The following is a 20,548-nucleotide window of genomic DNA, read 5'->3' as shown; positions in this document are numbered from 1 at the left end:
TTTAGGCCCAATTCCAACTGCTTTTGGCAGCTAAACAGTGTTGAGCCTCTTTAGTAGTTTCATTTAAGATCCCCTGCTAATATCATGTCCTGTAGGTCTTTTTACATTGCCAACACATGATTTTGTTCAGTAAGCAAAAACAGTTAGGAAACTTTTTTATTAGCTTACCTGGTGATAGAAGTAGAAGAGGGCAAAAAAGTGCATGTATCTCACCTACAGCCATACCACATTGGATAGGCCCAATCTCGTCTGATCTTGGAAGCTAAGCAGTGTTGGGCCTGGTTAGTACTTGGGTGGGAGACCACATGGGAACATCTGGTGCTGTAGGTTTTTTAACATTACTGGCAAATTGTTTTTATTCTCTAGCTATTTAAATTGGAAACTTTTTCTTTTTATTGCCAGTACAGACATTTGGAAGAGGTCAAACAGACACAATAGCAATCACCTAAAGACTTACCACACTGTGTAGGCCCAATTCCAACTGCTTTTGGCAGCTAAACAGTGTATGAGCCTCTTTAGTAGTTTAATTTAAGATCCCCTGCTAATATCATGTCCTGTAGGTCTTTTTACATTGCCAACACATGATTTTTTTCAGTAAGCAAAAACAGTTACGAAACTTTTTTATTAGCTTACCTGGTGATAGAAGTAGAAGAGGGCAAAAAAGTGCCTGTATCTCACCTACAGCCATACCACATTGGATATGCCCAATCTCGTCTGATCTTGGAAGCTAAGCAGTGTTGGGCCTGGTTAGTACTTGGGTGGGAGACCACATGGGAACAACAGGTGCTGTAGGTTTTTTCACATTACTGGCAAATTGTTTTTATTCTCTAGCTATTTAAATTGGAAACTTTTTCTTTTTATTGCCTGTAGAGACATTTGTAAGAGGTCAAACAGACACAATAGCCATCACCTAAAGACTTACCACACTGTTTAGGCCCAATTCCAACTGCTTTTGGCAGCTAAACAGTGTTGAGCCTCTTTAGTAGTTTAATTTAAGATCCCCTGCTAATATCATGTCCTGTAGGTCTTTTTACATTACCAACACATGATTTTTTTCAGTAAGCAAAAACAGTTAGGAAGCTTTTTTATTAGCTTACCTGGTGATAGAAGAGAAGAGGGCAAAAAAGAGCAGTTATCTCACCTACAGCCATACCACATTGGATAGGCCCAATCTCGTCTGATCTTGGAAGCTAAGCAGTGTTGGGCCTGGTTAGTACTTGGGTGGGAGACCACACGGGAACAGCAGGTGCTGTAGGTTTTTTCACATTACTGGCAAATTGTTTTTATTCTCTAATTATTTAAATTGGAAACTTTTTCTTTTTATTGTCTGTAGAGACATTTGTAAGAGCTCAAACAGACACAATAGCCATCACCTAAAGACTTACCACACTGTTTAGGCCCAATTCCAACTGCTTTTGGCAGCTAAACAGTGTATGAGCCTCTTTAGTAGTTTCATTTAAGATCCCCTGCTAATATCATGTCCTGTAGGTCTTTTTACATTACCAAAACATTATTTTTTTCATTAAGCCAAAACAGTTAGGAAACTTTTTTATTAGCTTACCTGGTGATAGAAGTAGAAGAGGGCAAAAAAGTGCATGTATCTCACCTACAGCCATACCACATTGGATAGGCCCAATCTCGTCTGATCTTGGAAGCTAAGCAGTGTTGGGCCTGGTTAGTACTTGGGTGGGAGACCACATGGGAACACCAGTTGCTGTAGGTTTTTTCACATTACTGGCAAATTGTTTTTATTCTCTATCTATTTAAATTGGAAACTTTTTCTTTTTATTGCCAGCACAGACATTTAGAAGAGGTCAAACATACACAATAGTTATCACCTAAAGACTTACCACACTGTTTAGGCCCAATTCCAACTGCTTTTGGCAGCTAAACAGTGTTGAGCCTCTTTAGTAGTTTAATTTAAGATCCCCTGCTAATATCATGTCCTGTAGGTCTTTTTACATTGCCAACACATGATTTTTTTCAGTAAGCAAAAACAGTTACAAAACTTTTTTATTAGCTTACCTGGTGATAGAAGTAGAAGAGGGCAAAAAAGTGCCTGTATCTCACCTACAGCCATACTACATTGGATATGCCTAATCTCGTCTTATCTTGGAAGCTAAGCAGTGTTGGGCCTGGTTAGTATTTGGGTGGGAGACCACATGGGAACACCAGGTGCTGTAGGTTTTTTCACATTACTGGCAAATTGTTTTTATTCTCTAGCTATTTAAATTGGAAACTTTTTCTTTTTATTGCCTGTAGAGACATTTGTAAGAGCTCAAACAGACACAATAGCCATCACCTAAAGACTTACCACACTGTTTAGGCCCAATTTCAACTGCTTTTGGCAGCTAAACAGTGTTGAGCCTCTTTAGTAGTTTAATTTAAGATCCCCTGCTAATATCATGTCCTGTAGGTCTTTTTACATTACCAACACATGATTTTTTTCAGTAAGCAAAAACAGTTAGGAAGCTTTTTTATTAGCTTACCTGGTGATAGAAGAGAAGAGTGCAAAAAAGGGCATGTATCTCCCCTACAGCCATACCACATTGGATAGGCCCAATCTCGTCTGATCTTGGAAGCTAAGCAGTGTTGGTCCTGGTTAGTACTTGGGTGGGAGACCACATGGGAACACCTGGTGCTGTAGGTTTTTTCACATTAATGGCAAATTGTTTTTATTCTCTAGCTATTTAAATTGGAAACTTTTTCTTTTTATTGCCAGTACAGACATTTGGAAGAGGTCAAACAGACACAATAGCCATCACCTAAAGACTTACCACACTGTTTAGGCCCAATTCCAACTGCTTTTGGCAGCTAAACAGTGTATGAGTCTCTTTAGTAGTTTCATTTAAGATCCCCTGCTAATATCATGTCCTGTAGGTCTTTTTACATTACCAAAACATGATTTTTTTCATTAAGCCAAAACAGTTAGGAAACTTTTTTATTAGCTTACCTGGTGATAGAAGTAGAAGAGGGCAAAAAAGTGCATGCATCTCACCTACAGCCATACCACATTGGATAGGCCCAATCTCGTCTGATCTTGGAAGCTAAGCAGTGTTGGGCCTGGTTAGTACTTGGGTGGGAGACCACATGGGAACACCTGGTGCTGTAGGTTTTTTCACATTACTGGCAAATTGTTTTTATTCTCTAGCTATTTAAATTGGAAACTTTTTCTTTTTATTGCCAGTACAGACATTTGGAAGAGGTAAAACAGACACAATAGCCATCACCTAAAGACTTACCACACTGTTTAGGCCCAATTCCAACTGCTTTTGGCAGCTAAACAGTGTATGAGCCTCTTTAGTAGTTTCATTTAAGATCCCCTGCTAATATCATGTCCTGTAGGTCTTTTTACATTACCAAAACATGATTTTTTTCATTAAGCCAAAACAGTTAGGAAACTTTTTTATTAGCTTACCTGGTGATAGAAGTAGAAGAGGGCAAAAAAGTGACTGTGTCTCACCTAAAGCCATACCACATTGGATATGCCCAATCTCATCTGATCTTGGAAGCTAAGCAGTGTTGGGCCTGGTTAGTACTTGGGTGGGAGACCACATGGGAACACCAGGTGCTGTAGGTTTTTTCACATTACTGGCAAATTGTTTTTATTCTCTAGCTATTTAAATTGGAAACTTTTTCTTTTTATTGCCAGTACAGACATTTGGAAGAGGTCAAACAGACACAATAGCCATCACCTAAAGACTTACCACACTGTTTAGGCCCAATTCCAACTGCTTTTGGCAGCTCAACAGTGTATGAGCCTCTTTAGTAGTTTCATTTAAGATCCCCTGCTAATATCATGTCCTGTAGGTCTTTTTACATTGCCAACACATGATTTTTTTCAGTAAGCAAAAACAGTTACGAAACTTTTTTATTAGCTTACCTGGTGATAGAAGTAGAAGAGGGCAAAAAAGTGCCTGCATCTCACCTACAGCCATACCACATTGGATATGCCCAATCTCGTCTGATCTTGGAAGCTAAGCAGTGTTGGGCCTGGTTAGTACTTGGGTGGGAGACCACATGGGAACACCAGGTGCTGTAGGTTTTTTCACATTACTGGCAAATTGTTTTTATTCTCTAGCTATTTAAATTGGAAACTTTTTCTTTTTATTGCCTGTAGAGACATTTGTAAGAGGTCAAACAGACACAATAGCCATCACCTAAAGACTTACCACACTGTTTAGGCCCAATTCCAACTGCTTTTGGCAGCTAAACAGTGTTGAGCCTCTTTAGTAGTTTAATTTAAGATCCCCTGCTAATATCATGTCCTGTAGGTCTTTTTACATTACCAACACATGATTTTTTTCAGTAAGCAAAAACAGTTAGGAAGCTTTTTTATTAGCTTACCTGGTGATAGGAGAGAAGAGGGCAAAAAAGAGCATGTACCTCACCTACAGCCATACCACATTGGATAGGCCCAATCTCGTCTGATCTTGCAAGCTAAGCAGTGTTGGGCCTGGTTAGTACTTGGGTGGGAGACCACATGGGAACACCAGGTGCTGTAGGTTTTTTCACATTACTGGCAAATTGTTTTTATTCTCTAGCTATTTAAATTGGAAACTTTTTCTTTTTATTGCCTGTAGAGACATTTGTAAGAGCTCAAACAGACACAATAGCCATCACCTAAAGACTTACCACACTGTTTAGGCCCAATTCCAACTGCTTTTGGCAGCTAAACAGTGTATGAGCCTCTTTAGTAGTTTCATTTAAGATCCCCTGCTAATATCATGTCCTGTAGGTCTTTTTACATTACCAAAACATGATTTTTTTCATTAAGCCAAAACAGTTAGGAAACTTTTTTATTAGCTTACCTGGTGATAGAAGTAGAAGTGGGCAAAAAAGTGCATGTATCTCACCTACAGCCATACCACATTGGATAGGCCCAATCTCGTCTGATCTTGGAAGCTAAGCAGTGTTGGGCCTGGTTAGTACTTGGGTGGGAGACCACATGGGAACACCAGGTGCTGTAGGTTTTTTCACATTACTGGCAAATTGTTTTTATTCTCTAGCTATTTAAATTGGAAACTTTTTCTTTTTATTGCCTGTAGAGACATTTGTAAGAGCTCAAACAGACACAATAGCCATCACCTAAAGACTTACCACACTGTTTAGGCCCAATTCCAACTGCTTTTGGCAGCTAAACAGTGTATGAGCCTCTTTAGTAGTTTCATTTAAGATCCCCTGCTAATATCATGTCCTGTAGGTCTTTTTACATTACCAAAACATGATTTTTTTCAGTAAGCAAAAACAGTTAGGAAGCTTTTTTATTAGCTTACCTGGTGATAGAAGAGAAGAGGGCAAAAAAGAGCATGTATCTCACCAACAGCCATACCACATTGGATAGGCCCAATCTCGTCTGATCTTGGAAGCTAAGCAGTGTTGGGCCTGGTTAGTACTTGGGTGGGAGACCACATGGGAACACCAGGTGCTGTAGGTTTTTTCACATTACTGGCAAATTGTTTTTATTCTCTAGCTATTTAAATTGGAAACTTTTTCTTTTTATTGCCTGTAGAGACATTTGTAAGAGCTCAAACAGACACAATAGCCATCACCTAAAGACTTACCACACTGTTTAGGCCCAATTCCAACTGCTTTTGGCAGCTAAACAGTGTATGAGCCTCTTTAGTAGTTTCATTTAAGATCCCCTGCTAATATCATGTCCTGTAGGTCTTTTTACATTACCAAAACATGATTTTTTTCATTAAGCCAAAACAGTTAGGAAACTTTTTTATTAGCTTACCTGGTGATAGAAGTAGAAGAGGGCAAAAAAGTGCATGTATCTCACCTGCAGCCATACCACATTGGATAGGCCCAATCTCGTCTGATCTTGGAAGCTAAGCAGTGTTGGGCCTGGTTAGTACTTGGGTGGGAGACCACATGGGAACACCAGTTGCTGTAGGTTTTTTCACATTACTGGCAAATTGTTTTTATTCTCTATCTATTTAAATTGGAAACTTTTTATTTTTATTGCCAGCACAGACATTTAGAAGAGGTCAAACATACACAATAGTTATCACCTAAAGACTTACCACACTGTTTAGGCCCAATTCCAACTGCTTTTGGCAGCTAAACAGTGTTGAGCCTCTTTAGTAGTTTAATTTAGGATCCCCTGCTAATATCATGTCCTGTAGGTCTTTTTACATTGCCAACACATGATTTTTTTCAGTAAGCAAAAACAGTTACAAAACTTTTTTATTAGCTTACCTGGTGATAGAAGTAGAAGAGGGCAAAAAAGTGCCTGTATCTAACCTACAGCCATACTACATTGGATATGCCCAATCTCGTCTTATCTTGGAAGCTAAGCAGTGTTGGGGCTGGTTAGTATTTGGGTGGGAGACCACATGGGAACACCAGGTGCTGTAGGTTTTTTCACATTACTGGCAAATTGTTTTTATTCTCTAGCTATTTAAATTGGAAACTTTTTCTTTTTATTGCCTGTAGAGACATTTGTAAGAGCTCAAACAGACACAATAGCCATCACCTAAAGACTTACCACACTGTTTAGGCCCAATTTCAACTGCTTTTGGCAGCTAAACAGTGTTGAGCCTCTTTAGTAGTTTAATTTAAGATCCCCTGCTAATATCATGTCCTGTAGGTCTTTTTACATTACCAACACATGATTTTTTTCAGTAAGCAAAAACAGTTAGGAAGCTTTTTTATTAGCTTACCTGGTGATAGAAGAGAAGAGGGCAAAAAAGGGCATGTATCTCCCCTACAGCCATACCACATTGGATAGGCCCAATCTCGTCTGATCTTGGAAGCTAAGCAGTGTTGGTCCTGGTTAGTACTTGGGTGGGAGACCACATGGGAACACCTGGTGCTGTAGGTTTTTTCACATTAATGGCAAATTGTTTTTATTCTCTAGCTATTTAAATTGGAAACTTTTTCTTTTTATTGCCAGTACAGACATTTGGAAGAGGTCAAACAGACACAATAGCCATCACCTAAAGACTTACCACACTGTTTAGGCCCAATTCCAACTGCTTTTGGCAGCTAAACAGTGTATGAGTCTCTTTAGTAGTTTCATTTAAGATCCCCTGCTAATATCATGTCCTGTAGGTCTTTTTACATTACCAAAACATGATTTTTTTCATTAAGCCAAAACAGTTAGGAAACTTTTTTATTAGCTTACCTGGTGATAGAAGTAGAAGAGGGCAAAAAAGTGCATGCATCTCACCTACAGCCATACCACATTGGATAGGCCCAATCTCGTCTGATCTTGGAAGCTAAGCAGTGTTGGGCCTGGTTAGTACTTGGGTGGGAGACCACATGGGAACACCTGGTGCTGTAGGTTTTTTCACATTACTGGCAAATTGTTTTTATTCTCTAGCTATTTAAATTGGAAACTTTTTCTTTTTATTGCCAGTACAGACATTTGGAAGAGGTCAAACAGACACAATAGCCATCACCTAAAGACTTACCACACTGTTTAGGCCCAATTCCAACTGCTTTTGGCAGCTAAACAGTGTATGAGCCTCTTTAGTAGTTTCATTTAAGATCCCCTGCTAATATCATGTCCTGTAGGTCTTTTTACATTACCAACACATGATTTTTTTCAGTAAGCAAAAACAGTTACGAAACTTTTTTATTAGCTTACCTGGTGATAGAAGTAGAAGAGGGCAAAAAAGTGCCTGCATCTCACCTACAGCCATACCACATTGGATATGCCCAATCTCGTCTGATCTTGGAAGCTAAGCAGTGTTGGGCCTTGTTTAGTACTTGGGTGGGAGACCACATGGGAACACCAGGTGCTGTAGGTTTTTTCACATTACTGGCAAATTGTTTTTATTCTCTAGCTATTTAAATTGGAAACTTTTTCTTTTTATTGCCTGTAGAGACATTTGTAAGAGGTCAAACAGACACAATAGCCATCACCTAAAGACTTACCACACTGTTTAGGCCCAATTCCAACTGCTTTTGGCAGCTAAACAGTGTTGAGCCTCTTTAGTAGTTTAATTTAAGATCCCCTGCTAATATCATGTCCTGTAGGTCTTTTTACATTACCAACACATGATTTTTTTCAGTAAGCAAAAACAGTTACGAAACTTTTTTATTAGCTTACCTGGTGATAGAAGAGAAGAGGTCAAAAAAGAGCATGTATCTCACCTACAGCCATACCACATTGGATATGCCCAATCTCGTCTGATCTTGCAAGCTAAGCAGTGTTGGGCCTGGTTAGTACTTGGGTGGGAGACCACATGGGAACACCAGGTGCTGTAGGTTTTTTCACATTACTGGCAAATTGTTTTTATTCTCTAGCTATTTAAATTGGAAACTTTTTCTTTTTATTGCCTGTAGAGACATTTGTAAGAGCTCAAACAGACACAATAGCCATCACCTAAAGACTTACCACACTGTTTAGGCCCAATTCCAACTGCTTTTGGCAGCTAAACAGTGTATGAGCCTCTTTAGTAGTTTCATTTAAGATCCCCTGCTAATATCATGTCCTGTAGGTCATTTTACATTACCAAAACATGATTTTTTTCATTAAGCCAAAACAGTTAAGAAACTTTTTTATTAGCTTACCTGGTGATAGAAGTAGAAGAGGGCAAAAAAGTGCATGTATCTCACCTACAGCCATACCACATTGGATAGGCCCAATCTCGTCTGATCTTGAAAGCTAAGCAGTGTTGGGCCTGGTTAGTACTTGGGTGGGAGACCACATGGGAACACCAGGTGCTGTAGGTTTTTTCACATTACTGGCAAATTGTTTTTATTCTCTAGCTATTTAAATTGGAAACTTTTTCTTTTTATTGCCTGTAGAGACATTTGTAAGAGCTCAAACAGACACAATAGCCATCACCTAAAGACTTACCACACTGTTTAGGCCCAATTCCAACTGCTTTTGGCAGCTAAACAGTGTATGAGCCTCTTTAGTAGTTTCATTTAAGATCCCCTGCTAATATCATGTCCTGTAGGTCTTTTTACATTACCAAAACATGATTTTTTTCAGTAAGCAAAAACAGTTAGGAAGCTTTTTTATTAGCTTACCTGGTGATAGAAGAGAAGAGGGCAAAAAAGAGCATGTATCTCACCTACAGCCATACCACATTGGATAGGCCCAATCTCGTCTGATCTTGGAAGCTAAGCAGTGTTGGGCCTGGTTAGTACTTGGGTGGGAGACCACATGGGAACACCAGGTGCTGTAGGTTTTTTCACATTACTGGCAAATTGTTTTTATTCTCTAGCTATTTAAATTGGAAACTTTTTCTTTTTATTGCCTGTAGAGACATTTGTAAGAGCTCAAACAGACACAATAGCCATCACCTAAAGACTTACCACACTGTTTAGGCCCAATTCCAACTGCTTTTGGCAGCTAAACAGTGTATGAGCCTCTTTAGTAGTTTCATTTAAGATCCCCTGCTAATATCATGTCCTGTAGGTCTTTTTACATTACCAAAACATGATTTTTTTCATTAAGCCAAAACAGTTAGGAAACTTTTTTATTAGCTTACCTGGTGATAGAAGTAGAAGAGGGCAAAAAAGTGCATGTATCTCACCTACAGCCATACCACATTGGATAGGCCCAATCTCGTCTGATCTTGGAAGCTAAGCAGTGTTGGGCCTGGTTAGTACTTGGGTGGGAGACCACATGGGAACACCAGTTGCTGTAGGTTTTTTCACATTACTGGCAAATTGTTTTTATTCTCTATCTATTTAAATTGGAAACTTTTTCTTTTTATTGCCAGCACAGACATTTAGAAGAGGTCAAACATACACAATAGCCATCACCTAAAGACTTACCACACTGTTTAGGCCCAATTCCAACTGCTTTTGGCAGCTAAACAGTGTTGAGCCTCTTTAGTAGTTTAATTTAAGATCCCCTGCTAATATCATGTCCTGTAGGTCTTTTTACATTGCCAACACATGATTTTTTTCAGTAAGCAAAAACAGTTACAAAACTTTTTTATTAGCTTACCTGGTGATAGAAGTAGAAGAGGGCAAAAAAGTGCCTGTATCTCACCTACAGCCATACTACATTGGATATGCCCAATCTCGTCTTATCTTGGAAGCTAAGCAGTGTTGGGCCTGGTTAGTATTTGGGTGGGAGACCACATGGGAACACCAGGTGCTGTAGGTTTTTTCACATTACTGGCAAATTGTTTTTATTCTCTAGCTATTTAAATTGGAAACTTTTTCTTTTTATTGCCTGTAGAGACATTTGTAAGAGCTCAAACAGACACAATAGCCATCACCTAAAGACTTACCACACTGTTTAGGCCCAATTCCAACTGCTTTTGGCAGCTAAACAGTGTATGAGCCTCTTTAGTAGTTTCATTTAAGATCCCCTGCTAATATCATGTCCTGTAGGTCTTTTTACATTACCAAAACATGATTTTTTTCATTAAGCCAAAACAGTTACGAAACTTTTTTATTAGCTTACCTGGTGATAGAAGTAGAAGAGGGCAAAAAAGTGCATGTATCTCACCTACAGCCATACCACATTGGATAGGCCCAATCTCGTCTGATCTTGGAAGCTAAGCAGTGTTGGGCCTGGTTAGTACTTGGGTGGGAGACCACATGGGAACACCAGTTGCTGTAGGTTTTTTAACATTACTGGCAAATTGTTTTTATTCTCTATCTATTTAAATTGGAAACTTTTTCTTTTTATTGCCAGCACAGACATTTAGAAGAGGTCAAACATACACAATAGCCATCACCTAAAGACTTACCACACTGTTTAGGCCCAATTCCAACTGCTTTTGGCAGCAAAACAGTGTTGAGCCTCTTTAGTAGTTTAATTTAAGATCCCCTGCTAATATCATGTCCTGTAGGTCTTTTTACATTGCCAACACATGATTTTTTTCAGTAAGCAAAAACAGTTACAAAACTTTTTTATTAGCTTACCTGGTGATAGAAGTAGAAGAGGGCAAAAAAGTGCCTGTATCTCACCTACAGCCATACTACATTGGATATGCCCAATCTCGTCTTATCTTGGAAGCTAAGCAGTGTTGGGCCTGGTTAGTATTTGGGTGGGAGACCACATGCGAACACCAGGTGCTGTAGGTTTTTTCACATTACTGGCAAATTGTTTTTATTCTCTAGCTATTTAAATTGGAAACTTTTTCTTTTTATTGCCTGTAGAGACATTTGTAAGAGCTCAAACAGACACAATAGCCATCACCTAAAGACTTACCACACTGTTTAGGCCCAATTCCAACTGCTTTTGGCAGCTAAACAGTGTTGAGCCTCTTTAGTAGTTTAATTTTAGATCCCCTGCTAATATCATGTCCTGTAGGTCTTTTTACATTACCAACACATGATTTTTTTCAGTAAGCAAAAACAGTTAGGAAGCTTTTTTATTAGCTTACCTGGTGATAGAAGAGAAGAGGGCAAAAAAGGGCATGTACCTCCCCTACAGCCATACCACATTGGATAGGCCCAATCTCGTCTGATCTTGGAAGCTAAGCAGTGTTGGTCCTGGTTAGTACTTGGGTGGGAGACCACATGGGAACACCTGGTGCTGTAGGTTTTTTCACATTACTGGCAAATTGTTTTTATTCTCTAGCTATTTAAATTGGAAACTTTTTCTTTTTATTGCCAGTACAGACATTTGGAAGAGGTCAAACAGACACAATAGCCATCACCTAAAGACTTACCACACTGTTTAGGCCCAATTCCAACTGCTTTTGGAAGCTAAACAGTGTATGAGCCTCTTTAGTAGTTTCATTTAAGATCCCCTGCTAATATCATGTCCTGTAGGTCTTTTTACATTACCAAAACATGATTTTTTTCATTAAGCCAAAACAGTTAGGAAACTTTTTTATTAGCTTACCTGGTGATAGAAGTAGAAGAGGGCAAAAAAGTGCATGTATCTCACCTACAGCCATACCACATTGGATAGGCCCAATCTCATCTGATCTTGGAAGCTAAGCAGTGTTGGGCCTGGTTAGTACTTGGGTGGGAGACCACATGGGAACACCAGTTGCTGTAGGTTTTTTCACATTACTGGCAAATTGTTTTTATTCTCTATCTATTTAAATTGGAAACTTTTTCTTTTTATTGCCAGCACAGACATTTAGAAGAGGTCAAACATACACAATAGCCATCACCTAAAGACTTACCACACTGTTTAGGCCCAATTCCAACTGCTTTTGGCAGCTAAACAGTGTTGAGCCTCTTTAGTAGTTTAATTTAAGATCCCCTGCTAATATCATGTCCTGTAGGTCTTTTTACATTACCAAAACATGATTTTTTTCATTAAGCCAAAACAGTTAGGAAACTTTTTTATTAGCTTACCTGGTGATAGAAGTAGAAGAGGGCAAAAAAGTGCCTGTATCTCACCTACAGCCATACCACATTGGATATGCCCAATCTCGTCTGATCTTGGAAGCTAAGCAGTGTTGGGCCTGGTTAGTACTTAGGTGGGAGACCACATGGGAACACCAGGTGCTGTAGGTTTTTTCACATTACTGGCAAATTGTTTTTATTCTCTAGCTATTTAAATTGGAAACTTTTTCTTTTTATAGCCTGTAGAGACATTTGTAAGAGGTCAAACAGACACAATAGCCATCACCTAAAGACTTACCACACTGTTTAGGCCCAATTCCAACTGCTTTTGGCAGCTAAACAGTGTTGAGCCTCTTTAGTAGTTTAATTTAAGATCCCCTGCTAATATCATGTCCTGTAGGTCTTTTTACATTACCAACACATGATTTTTTTCAGTAAGCAAAAACAGTTAGGAAGCTTTTTTATTAGCTTACCTGGTGATAGAAGAGAAGAGGGCAAAAAAGAGCATGTATCTCACCTACAGCCATACCACATTGGATAGGCCCAATCTCGTCTGATCTTGGAAGCTAAGCAGTGTTGGGCCTGGTTAGTACTTGGGTGGGAGACCACATGGGAACACCTGGTGCTGTAGGTTTTTTCACATTACTGGCAAATTGTTTTTATTCTCTAGCTATTTAAATTGGAAACTTTTTCTTTTTATTGCCAGTACAGACATTTGGAAGAGGTCAAACAGACACAATAGCCATCACCTAAAGACTTACCACACTGTTTAGGCCCAATTCCAACTGCTTTTGGCAGCTAAACAGTGTATGAGCCTCTTTAGTAGTTTAATTTAGGATCCCCTGCTAATATCATGTCCTGTAGGTCTTTTTACATTGCCAACACATGATTTTTTTCAGTAAGCAAAAACAGTTACAAAACTTTTTTATTAGCTTACCTGGTGATAGAAGTAGAAGAGGGCAAAAAAGTGCCTGTATCTCACCTACAGCCATACTACATTGGATATGCCCAATCTCGTCTTATCTTGGAAGCTAAGCAGTGTTGGGCCTGGTTAGTATTTGGGTGGGAGACCACATGGGAACACCAGGTGCTGTAGGTTTTTTCACATTAATGGCAAATTGTTTTTATTCTCTAGCTATTTAAATTGGAAACTTTTTCTTTTTATTGCCAGTACAGACATTTGGAAGAGGTCAAACAGACACAATAGCCATCACCTAAAGACTTACCACACTGTTTAGGCCCAATTCCAACTGCTTTTGGCAGCTAAACAGTGTATGAGTCTCTTTAGTAGTTTCATTTAAGATCCCCTGCTAATATCATGTCCTGTAGGTCTTTTTACATTACCAAAACATGATTTTTTTCATTAAGCCAAAACAGTTAGGAAACTTTTTTATTAGCTTACCTGGTGATAGAAGTAGAAGAGGGCAAAAAAGTGCATGCATCTCACCTACAGCCATACCACATTGGATAGGCCCAATCTCATCTGATCTTGGAAGCTAAGCAGTGTTGGGCCTGGTTAGTACTTGGGTGGGAGACCACATGGGAACACCTGGTGCTGTAGGTTTTTTCACATTACTGGCAAATTGTTTTTATTCTCTAGCTATTTAAATTGGAAACTTTTTCTTTTTATTGCCAGTACAGACATTTGGAAGAGGTCAAACAGACACAATAGCCATCACCTAAAGACTTACCACACTGTTTAGGCCCAATTCCAACTGCTTTTGGCAGCTAAACAGTGTATGAGCCTCTTTAGTAGTTTCATTTAAGATCCCCTGCTAATATCATGTCCTGTAGGTCTTTTTACATTACCAACACATGATTTTTTTCAGTAAGCAAAAACAGTTACGAAACTTTTTTATTAGCTTACCTGGTGATAGAAGTAGAAGAGGGCAAAAAAGTGCCTGCATCTCACCTACAGCCATACCACATTGGATATGCCCAATCTCGTCTGATCTTGGAAGCTAAGCAGTGTTGGGCCTTGTTTAGTACTTGGGTGGGAGACCACATGGGAACACCAGGTGCTGTAGGTTTTTTCACATTACTGGCAAATTGTTTTTATTCTCTAGCTATTTAAATTGGAAACTTTTTCTTTTTATTGCCTGTAGAGACATTTGTAAGAGGTCAAACAGACACAATAGCCATCACCTAAAGACTTACCACACTGTTTAGGCCCAATTCCAACTGCTTTTGGCAGCTAAACAGTGTTGAGCCTCTTTAGTAGTTTAATTTAAGATCCCCTGCTAATATCATGTCCTGTAGGTCTTTTTACATTACCAACACATGATTTTTTTCAGTAAGCAAAAACAGTTACGAAACTTTTTTATTAGCTTACCTGGTGATAGAAGAGAAGAGGTCAAAAAAGAGCATGTATCTCACCTACAGCCATACCACATTGGATATGCCCAATCTCGTCTGATCTTGCAAGCTAAGCAGTGTTGGGCCTGGTTAGTACTTGGGTGGGAGACCACATGGGAACACCAGGTGCTGTAGGTTTTTTCACATTACTGGCAAATTGTTTTTATTCTCTAGCTATTTAAATTGGAAACTTTTTCTTTTTATTGCCTGTAGAGACATTTGTAAGAGCTCAAACAGACACAATAGCCATCACCTAAAGACTTACCACACTGTTTAGGCCCAATTCCAACTGCTTTTGGCAGCTAAACAGTGTATGAGCCTCTTTAGTAGTTTCATTTAAGATCCCCTGCTAATATCATGTCCTGTAGGTCATTTTACATTACCAAAACATGATTTTTTTCATTAAGCCAAAACAGTTAGGAAACTTTTTTATTAGCTTACCTGGTGATAGAAGTAGAAGAGGGCAAAAAAGTGCATGTATCTCACCTACAGCCATACCACATTGGATAGGCCCAATCTCGTCTGATCTTGGAAGCTAAGCAGTGTTGGGCCTGGTTAGTACTTGGGTGGGAGACCACATGGGAACACCAGGTGCTGTAGGTTTTTTCACATTACTGGCAAATTGTTTTTATTCTCTAGCTATTTAAATTGGAAACTTTTTCTTTTTATTGCCTGTAGAGACATTTGTAAGAGCTCAAACAGACACAATAGCCATCACCTAAAGACTTACCACACTGTTTAGGCCCAATTCCAACTGCTTTTGGCAGCTAAACAGTGTATGAGCCTCTTTAGTAGTTTCATTTAAGATCCCCTGCTAATATCATGTCCTGTAGGTCTTTTTACATTACCAAAACATGATTTTTTTCAGTAAGCAAAAACAGTTAGGAAGCTTTTTTATTAGCTTACCTGGTGATAGAAGAGAAGAGGGCAAAAAAGAGCATGTATCTCACCTACAGCCATACCACATTGGATAGGCCCAATCTCGTCTGATCTTGGAAGCTAAGCAGTGTTGGGCCTGGTTAGTACTTGGGTGGGAGACCACATGGGAACACCAGGTGCTGTAGGTTTTTTCACATTACTGGCAAATTGTTTTTATTCTCTAGCTATTTAAATTGGAAACTTTTTCTTTTTATTGCCTGTAGAGACATTTGTAAGAGCTCAAACAGACACAATAGCCATCACCTAAAGACTTACCACACTGTTTAGGCCCAATTCCAACTGCTTTTGGCAGCTAAACAGTGTATGAGCCTCTTTAGTAGTTTCATTTAAGATCCCCTGCTAATATCATGTCCTGTAGGTCTTTTTACATTACCAAAACATGATTTTTTTCATTAAGCCAAAACAGTTAGGAAACTTTTTTATTAGCTTACCTGGTGATAGAAGTAGAAGAGGGCAAAAAAGTGCATGTATCTCACCTACAGCCATACCACATTGGATAGGCCCAATCTCGTCTGATCTTGGAAGCTAAGCAGTGTTGGGCCTGGTTAGTACTTGGGTGGGAGACCACATGGGAACACCAGTTGCTGTAGGTTTTTTCACATTACTGGCAAATTGTTTTTATTCTCTATCTATTTAAATTGGAAACTTTTTCTTTTTATTGCCAGCACAGACATTTAGAAGAGGTCAAACATACACAATAGCCATCACCTAAAGACTTACCACACTGTTTAGGCCCAATTCCAACTGCTTTTGGCAGCTAAACAGTGTTGAGCCTCTTTAGTAGTTTAATTTAAGATCCCCTGCTAATATCATGTCCTGTAGGTCTTTTTACATTGCCAACACATGATTTTTTTCAGTAAGCAAAAACAGTTACAAAACTTTTTTATTAGCTTACCTGGTGATAGAAGTAGAAGAGGGCAAAAAAGTGCCTGTATCTCACCTACAGCCATACTACATTGGATATGCCCAATCTCGTCTTATCTTGGAAGCTAAGCAGTGTTGGGCCTGGTTAGTATTTGGGTGGGAGACCACATGGGAACACCAGGTGCTGTAGGTTTTTTCACATTACTGGCAAATTGTTTTTATTCTCTAGCTATTTAAATTGGAAACTTTTTCTTTTTATTGCCTGTAGAGACATTTGTAAGAGCTCAAACAGACACAATAGCCATCACCTAAAGACTTACCACACTGTTTAGGCCCAATTCCAACTGCTTTTGGCAGCTAAACAGTGTATGAGCCTCTTTAGTAGTTTCATTTAAGATCCCCTGCTAATATCATGTCCTGTAGGTCTTTTTACATTACCAAAACATGATTTTTTTCATTAAGCCAAAACAGTTACGAAACTTTTTTATTAGCTTACCTGGTGATAGAAGTAGAAGAGGGCAAAAAAGTGCATGTATCTCACCTACAGCCATACCACATTGGATAGGCCCAATCTCGTCTGATCTTGGAAGCTAAGCAGTGTTGGGCCTGGTTAGTACTTGGGTGGGAGACCACATGGGAACACCAGTTGCTGTAGGTTTTTTAACATTACTGGCAAATTGTTTTTATTCTCTATCTATTTAAATTGGAAACTTTTTCTTTTTATTGCCAGCACAGACATTTAGAAGAGGTCAAACATACACAATAGCCATCACCTAAAGACTTACCACACTGTTTAGGCCCAATTCCAACTGCTTTTGGCAGCAAAACAGTGTTGAGCCTCTTTAGTAGTTTAATTTAAGATCCCCTGCTAATATCATGTCCTGTAGGTCTTTTTACATTGCCAACACATGATTTTTTTCAGTAAGCAAAAACAGTTACAAAACTTTTTTATTAGCTTACCTGGTGATAGAAGTAGAAGAGGGCAAAAAAGTGCCTGTATCTCACCTACAGCCATACTACATTGGATATGCCCAATCTCGTCTTATCTTGGAAGCTAAGCAGTGTTGGGCCTGGTTAGTATTTGGGTGGGAGACCACATGCGAACACCAGGTGCTGTAGGTTTTTTCACATTACTGGCAAATTGTTTTTATTCTCTAGCTATTTAAATTGGAAACTTTTTCTTTTTATTGCCTGTAGAGACATTTGTAAGAGCTCAAACAGACACAATAGCCATCACCTAAAGACTTACCACACTGTTTAGGCCCAATTCCAACTGCTTTTGGCAGCTAAACAGTGTTGAGCCTCTTTAGTAGTTTAATTTTAGATCCCCTGCTAATATCATGTCCTGTAGGTCTTTTTACATTACCAACACATGATTTTTTTCAGTAAGCAAAAACAGTTAGGAAGCTTTTTTATTAGCTTACCTGGTGATAGAAGAGAAGAGGGCAAAAAAGGGCATGTACCTCCCCTACAGCCATACCACATTGGATAGGCCCAATCTCGTCTGATCTTGGAAGCTAAGCAGTGTTGGTCCTGGTTAGTACTTGGGTGGGAGACCACATGGGAACACCTGGTGCTGTAGGTTTTTTCACATTACTGGCAAATTGTTTTTATTCTCTAGCTATTTAAATTGGAAACTTTTTCTTTTTATTGCCAGTACAGACATTTGGAAGAGGTCAAACAGACACAATAGCCATCACCTAAAGACTTACCACACTGTTTAGGCCCAATTCCAACTGCTTTTGGAAGCTAAACAGTGTATGAGCCTCTTTAGTAGTTTCATTTAAGATCCCCTGCTAATATCATGTCCTGTAGGTCTTTTTACATTACCAAAACATGATTTTTTTCATTAAGCCAAAACAGTTAGGAAACTTTTTTATTAGCTTACCTGGTGATAGAAGTAGAAGAGGGCAAAAAAGTGCATGTATCTCACCTACAGCCATACCACATTGGATAGGCCCAATCTCATCTGATCTTGGAAGCTAAGCAGTGTTGGGCCTGGTTAGTACTTGGGTGGGAGACCACATGGGAACACCAGTTGCTGTAGGTTTTTTCACATTACTGGCAAATTGTTTTTATTCTCTATCTATTTAAATTGGAAACTTTTTCTTTTTATTGCCAGCACAGACATTTAGAAGAGGTCAAACATACACAATAGCCATCACCTAAAGACTTACCACACTGTTTAGGCCCAATTCCAACTGCTTTTGGCAGCTAAACAGTGTTGAGCCTCTTTAGTAGTTTAATTTAAGATCCCCTGCTAATATCATGTCCTGTAGGTCTTTTTACATTACCAAAACATGATTTTTTTCATTAAGCCAAAACAGTTAGGAAACTTTTTTATTAGCTTACCTGGTGATAGAAGTAGAAGAGGGCAAAAAAGTGCCTGTATCTCACCTACAGCCATACCACATTGGATATGCCCAATCTCGTCTGATCTTGGAAGCTAAGCAGTGTTGGGCCTGGTTAGTACTTAGGTGGGAGACCACATGGGAACACCAGGTGCTGTAGGTTTTTTCACATTACTGGCAAATTGTTTTTATTCTCTAGCTATTTAAATTGGAAACTTTTTCTTTTTATAGCCTGTAGAGACATTTGTAAGAGGTCAAACAGACACAATAGCCATCACCTAAAGACTTACCACACTGTTTAGGCCCAATTCCAACTGCTTTTGGCAGCTAAACAGTGTTGAGCCTCTTTAGTAGTTTAATTTAAGATCCCCTGCTAATATCATGTCCTGTAGGTCTTTTTACATTACCAACACATGATTTTTTTCAGTAAGCAAAAACAGTTAGGAAGCTTTTTTATTAGCTTACCTGGTGATAGAAGAGAAGAGGGCAAAAAAGAGCATGTATCTCACCTACAGCCATACCACATTGGATAGGCCCAATCTCGTCTGATCTTGGAAGCTAAGCAGTGTTGGGCCTGGTTAGTACTTGGGTGGGAGACCACATGGGAACACCTGGTGCTGTAGGTTTTTTCACATTACTGGCAAATTGTTTTTATTCTCTAGCTATTTAAATTGGAAACTTTTTCTTTTTATTGCCAGTACAGACATTTGGAAGAGGTCAAACAGACACAATAGCCATCACCTAAAGACTTACCACACTGTTTAGGCCCAATTCCAACTGCTTTTGGCAGCTAAACAGTGTATGAGCCTCTTTAGTAGTTTAATTTAAGATCCCCTGCTAATATCATGTCCTGTAGGTCTTTTTACATTACCAAAACATGATTTTTTTCATTAAGCCAAAACAGTTAGGAAACTTTTTTATTAGCTTACCTGGTGATAGAAGTAGAAGAGGGCAAAAAAGTGCATGTATCTCACCTACAGCCATACCACATTGGATAGGCCCAATCTCGTCTGATCTTGGAAGCTAAGCAGTGTTGGGCCTGGTGAGTACTTGGGTGGGAGACCACATGGGAACACCAGTTGCTGTAGGTTTTTTCACATTACTGGCAAATTGTTTTTATTCTCTATCTATTTAAATTGGAAACTTTTTCTTTTTATTGCCTGCAGAGACATTTGTTAGAGGTCAAACATACACAATAGCCATCACCTAAAGACTTACCACACTGTTTAGGCCCAATTCCAACTGCTTTTGGCAGCTAAACAGTGTTGAGCCTCTTTAGTAGTTTAATTTAAGATCCCCTGCTAATATCATGTCCTGTAGGTCTTTTTACATTGCCAACACATGATTTTTTTCAGTAAGCAAAAACAGTTACGAAACTTTTTTATTAGCTTACCTGGTGATAGAAGTAGAAGAGGGCAAAAAAGTGCCTGTATCTCACCTACAGCCATACCACATTGGATATGCCCAATCTCGTCTGATCTTGGAAGCTAAGCAGTGTTGGGCCTGGTTAGTACTTGGGTGGGAGACCACATGGGAACACCAGGTGCTGTAGGTTTTTTCACATTACTGGCAAATTGTTTTTATTCTCTAGCTATTTAAATTGGAAACTTTTTCTTTTTATTGCCAGTACAGACATTTGGAAGAGGTCAAACAGACACAATAGCCATCACCTAAAGACTTACCACACTGTTTAGGCCCAATTCCAACTGCTTTTGGCAGCTAAACAGTGTATGAGCCTCTTTAGTAGTTTCATTTAAGATCCCCTGCTAATATCATGTCCTGTAGGTCTTTTTACATTACCAAAACAT

General features: G+C 39.0%; 37 non-coding genes and 7 pseudogenes across 37 annotated transcripts; all 44 read left to right on the top strand.

The window, feature by feature from the left end:
- The first annotated feature begins 211 nt into the window (after window positions 1-211).
- LOC146022995 (5S ribosomal RNA) lies at window positions 212-330 on the top strand. Its single transcript, XR_014452428.1, has one exon. It is a non-coding gene; the product is annotated as a 5S ribosomal RNA (ribosomal RNA).
- A 346-nt stretch (window positions 331-676) lies between these two features.
- On the top strand, window positions 677-795 carry LOC146021639 (5S ribosomal RNA). The gene has a single exon (XR_014451117.1). It is a non-coding gene; the product is annotated as a 5S ribosomal RNA (ribosomal RNA).
- A 344-nt stretch (window positions 796-1,139) lies between these two features.
- On the top strand, window positions 1,140-1,258 carry LOC146023931 (5S ribosomal RNA). The gene has a single exon (XR_014453331.1). It is a non-coding gene; the product is annotated as a 5S ribosomal RNA (ribosomal RNA).
- Window positions 1,259-1,604: 346 nt separating this feature from the next.
- Window positions 1,605-1,723, top strand: LOC146024184 (5S ribosomal RNA). Its single transcript, XR_014453574.1, has one exon. It is a non-coding gene; the product is annotated as a 5S ribosomal RNA (ribosomal RNA).
- A 345-nt stretch (window positions 1,724-2,068) lies between these two features.
- Window positions 2,069-2,187, top strand: LOC146025020 (5S ribosomal RNA; annotated as a pseudogene).
- A 344-nt stretch (window positions 2,188-2,531) lies between these two features.
- On the top strand, window positions 2,532-2,650 carry LOC146024426 (5S ribosomal RNA). The gene has a single exon (XR_014453808.1). It is a non-coding gene; the product is annotated as a 5S ribosomal RNA (ribosomal RNA).
- A 346-nt stretch (window positions 2,651-2,996) lies between these two features.
- On the top strand, window positions 2,997-3,115 carry LOC146022452 (5S ribosomal RNA). The gene has a single exon (XR_014451909.1). It is a non-coding gene; the product is annotated as a 5S ribosomal RNA (ribosomal RNA).
- Window positions 3,116-3,461: 346 nt separating this feature from the next.
- Window positions 3,462-3,580, top strand: LOC146022717 (5S ribosomal RNA). The gene has a single exon (XR_014452161.1). It is a non-coding gene; the product is annotated as a 5S ribosomal RNA (ribosomal RNA).
- Window positions 3,581-3,926: 346 nt separating this feature from the next.
- Window positions 3,927-4,045, top strand: LOC146025143 (5S ribosomal RNA). The gene has a single exon (XR_014454072.1). It is a non-coding gene; the product is annotated as a 5S ribosomal RNA (ribosomal RNA).
- Window positions 4,046-4,389: 344 nt separating this feature from the next.
- Window positions 4,390-4,508, top strand: LOC146024001 (5S ribosomal RNA). Its single transcript, XR_014453399.1, has one exon. It is a non-coding gene; the product is annotated as a 5S ribosomal RNA (ribosomal RNA).
- Window positions 4,509-4,854: 346 nt separating this feature from the next.
- On the top strand, window positions 4,855-4,973 carry LOC146022111 (5S ribosomal RNA). Its single transcript, XR_014451579.1, has one exon. It is a non-coding gene; the product is annotated as a 5S ribosomal RNA (ribosomal RNA).
- A 345-nt stretch (window positions 4,974-5,318) lies between these two features.
- Window positions 5,319-5,437, top strand: LOC146023276 (5S ribosomal RNA). The gene has a single exon (XR_014452699.1). It is a non-coding gene; the product is annotated as a 5S ribosomal RNA (ribosomal RNA).
- A 346-nt stretch (window positions 5,438-5,783) lies between these two features.
- On the top strand, window positions 5,784-5,902 carry LOC146024522 (5S ribosomal RNA). The gene has a single exon (XR_014453899.1). It is a non-coding gene; the product is annotated as a 5S ribosomal RNA (ribosomal RNA).
- Window positions 5,903-6,247: 345 nt separating this feature from the next.
- LOC146025140 (5S ribosomal RNA) lies at window positions 6,248-6,366 on the top strand (annotated as a pseudogene).
- Window positions 6,367-6,710: 344 nt separating this feature from the next.
- On the top strand, window positions 6,711-6,829 carry LOC146024425 (5S ribosomal RNA). Its single transcript, XR_014453807.1, has one exon. It is a non-coding gene; the product is annotated as a 5S ribosomal RNA (ribosomal RNA).
- Window positions 6,830-7,175: 346 nt separating this feature from the next.
- Window positions 7,176-7,294, top strand: LOC146022450 (5S ribosomal RNA). Its single transcript, XR_014451907.1, has one exon. It is a non-coding gene; the product is annotated as a 5S ribosomal RNA (ribosomal RNA).
- A 346-nt stretch (window positions 7,295-7,640) lies between these two features.
- LOC146023930 (5S ribosomal RNA) lies at window positions 7,641-7,760 on the top strand. Its single transcript, XR_014453330.1, has one exon. It is a non-coding gene; the product is annotated as a 5S ribosomal RNA (ribosomal RNA).
- A 344-nt stretch (window positions 7,761-8,104) lies between these two features.
- On the top strand, window positions 8,105-8,223 carry LOC146023084 (5S ribosomal RNA). The gene has a single exon (XR_014452514.1). It is a non-coding gene; the product is annotated as a 5S ribosomal RNA (ribosomal RNA).
- Window positions 8,224-8,569: 346 nt separating this feature from the next.
- On the top strand, window positions 8,570-8,688 carry LOC146023423 (5S ribosomal RNA). Its single transcript, XR_014452842.1, has one exon. It is a non-coding gene; the product is annotated as a 5S ribosomal RNA (ribosomal RNA).
- Window positions 8,689-9,033: 345 nt separating this feature from the next.
- Window positions 9,034-9,152, top strand: LOC146022110 (5S ribosomal RNA). Its single transcript, XR_014451578.1, has one exon. It is a non-coding gene; the product is annotated as a 5S ribosomal RNA (ribosomal RNA).
- Window positions 9,153-9,498: 346 nt separating this feature from the next.
- On the top strand, window positions 9,499-9,617 carry LOC146024183 (5S ribosomal RNA). The gene has a single exon (XR_014453573.1). It is a non-coding gene; the product is annotated as a 5S ribosomal RNA (ribosomal RNA).
- Window positions 9,618-9,962: 345 nt separating this feature from the next.
- LOC146024828 (5S ribosomal RNA) lies at window positions 9,963-10,081 on the top strand (annotated as a pseudogene).
- A 346-nt stretch (window positions 10,082-10,427) lies between these two features.
- LOC146024181 (5S ribosomal RNA) lies at window positions 10,428-10,546 on the top strand. The gene has a single exon (XR_014453572.1). It is a non-coding gene; the product is annotated as a 5S ribosomal RNA (ribosomal RNA).
- Window positions 10,547-10,891: 345 nt separating this feature from the next.
- On the top strand, window positions 10,892-11,010 carry LOC146025010 (5S ribosomal RNA; annotated as a pseudogene).
- Window positions 11,011-11,354: 344 nt separating this feature from the next.
- LOC146024424 (5S ribosomal RNA) lies at window positions 11,355-11,473 on the top strand. Its single transcript, XR_014453806.1, has one exon. It is a non-coding gene; the product is annotated as a 5S ribosomal RNA (ribosomal RNA).
- A 346-nt stretch (window positions 11,474-11,819) lies between these two features.
- On the top strand, window positions 11,820-11,938 carry LOC146023841 (5S ribosomal RNA). The gene has a single exon (XR_014453244.1). It is a non-coding gene; the product is annotated as a 5S ribosomal RNA (ribosomal RNA).
- A 345-nt stretch (window positions 11,939-12,283) lies between these two features.
- On the top strand, window positions 12,284-12,402 carry LOC146025539 (5S ribosomal RNA). Its single transcript, XR_014454198.1, has one exon. It is a non-coding gene; the product is annotated as a 5S ribosomal RNA (ribosomal RNA).
- Window positions 12,403-12,746: 344 nt separating this feature from the next.
- LOC146022449 (5S ribosomal RNA) lies at window positions 12,747-12,865 on the top strand. Its single transcript, XR_014451906.1, has one exon. It is a non-coding gene; the product is annotated as a 5S ribosomal RNA (ribosomal RNA).
- Window positions 12,866-13,211: 346 nt separating this feature from the next.
- LOC146024827 (5S ribosomal RNA) lies at window positions 13,212-13,330 on the top strand (annotated as a pseudogene).
- A 346-nt stretch (window positions 13,331-13,676) lies between these two features.
- LOC146021559 (5S ribosomal RNA) lies at window positions 13,677-13,795 on the top strand. Its single transcript, XR_014451039.1, has one exon. It is a non-coding gene; the product is annotated as a 5S ribosomal RNA (ribosomal RNA).
- A 346-nt stretch (window positions 13,796-14,141) lies between these two features.
- On the top strand, window positions 14,142-14,261 carry LOC146023929 (5S ribosomal RNA). Its single transcript, XR_014453329.1, has one exon. It is a non-coding gene; the product is annotated as a 5S ribosomal RNA (ribosomal RNA).
- A 344-nt stretch (window positions 14,262-14,605) lies between these two features.
- LOC146023083 (5S ribosomal RNA) lies at window positions 14,606-14,724 on the top strand. Its single transcript, XR_014452513.1, has one exon. It is a non-coding gene; the product is annotated as a 5S ribosomal RNA (ribosomal RNA).
- A 346-nt stretch (window positions 14,725-15,070) lies between these two features.
- On the top strand, window positions 15,071-15,189 carry LOC146022109 (5S ribosomal RNA). Its single transcript, XR_014451577.1, has one exon. It is a non-coding gene; the product is annotated as a 5S ribosomal RNA (ribosomal RNA).
- Window positions 15,190-15,534: 345 nt separating this feature from the next.
- On the top strand, window positions 15,535-15,653 carry LOC146022108 (5S ribosomal RNA). Its single transcript, XR_014451576.1, has one exon. It is a non-coding gene; the product is annotated as a 5S ribosomal RNA (ribosomal RNA).
- Window positions 15,654-15,999: 346 nt separating this feature from the next.
- Window positions 16,000-16,118, top strand: LOC146024180 (5S ribosomal RNA). Its single transcript, XR_014453571.1, has one exon. It is a non-coding gene; the product is annotated as a 5S ribosomal RNA (ribosomal RNA).
- A 345-nt stretch (window positions 16,119-16,463) lies between these two features.
- LOC146024826 (5S ribosomal RNA) lies at window positions 16,464-16,582 on the top strand (annotated as a pseudogene).
- Window positions 16,583-16,928: 346 nt separating this feature from the next.
- On the top strand, window positions 16,929-17,047 carry LOC146024178 (5S ribosomal RNA). The gene has a single exon (XR_014453569.1). It is a non-coding gene; the product is annotated as a 5S ribosomal RNA (ribosomal RNA).
- Window positions 17,048-17,392: 345 nt separating this feature from the next.
- LOC146025009 (5S ribosomal RNA) lies at window positions 17,393-17,511 on the top strand (annotated as a pseudogene).
- Window positions 17,512-17,855: 344 nt separating this feature from the next.
- LOC146024423 (5S ribosomal RNA) lies at window positions 17,856-17,974 on the top strand. The gene has a single exon (XR_014453805.1). It is a non-coding gene; the product is annotated as a 5S ribosomal RNA (ribosomal RNA).
- Window positions 17,975-18,320: 346 nt separating this feature from the next.
- LOC146023840 (5S ribosomal RNA) lies at window positions 18,321-18,439 on the top strand. Its single transcript, XR_014453243.1, has one exon. It is a non-coding gene; the product is annotated as a 5S ribosomal RNA (ribosomal RNA).
- A 345-nt stretch (window positions 18,440-18,784) lies between these two features.
- Window positions 18,785-18,903, top strand: LOC146025538 (5S ribosomal RNA). Its single transcript, XR_014454197.1, has one exon. It is a non-coding gene; the product is annotated as a 5S ribosomal RNA (ribosomal RNA).
- Window positions 18,904-19,247: 344 nt separating this feature from the next.
- LOC146022448 (5S ribosomal RNA) lies at window positions 19,248-19,366 on the top strand. The gene has a single exon (XR_014451905.1). It is a non-coding gene; the product is annotated as a 5S ribosomal RNA (ribosomal RNA).
- Window positions 19,367-19,712: 346 nt separating this feature from the next.
- LOC146024647 (5S ribosomal RNA) lies at window positions 19,713-19,831 on the top strand. Its single transcript, XR_014454019.1, has one exon. It is a non-coding gene; the product is annotated as a 5S ribosomal RNA (ribosomal RNA).
- Window positions 19,832-20,176: 345 nt separating this feature from the next.
- LOC146025131 (5S ribosomal RNA) lies at window positions 20,177-20,295 on the top strand. Its single transcript, XR_014454070.1, has one exon. It is a non-coding gene; the product is annotated as a 5S ribosomal RNA (ribosomal RNA).
- Window positions 20,296-20,548: the final 253 nt, after the last annotated feature.

This window comes from Crinia signifera, chromosome 7 (genome assembly GCF_055691185.1).
Source record: "Crinia signifera chromosome 7, ASM5569118v1, whole genome shotgun sequence".
Lineage (NCBI taxonomy): Eukaryota > Metazoa > Chordata > Amphibia > Anura > Myobatrachidae > Crinia > Crinia signifera.
Note: the sequence above shows the minus strand (reverse complement) of the source record. Positions and strands in the feature narration are given on the sequence as shown.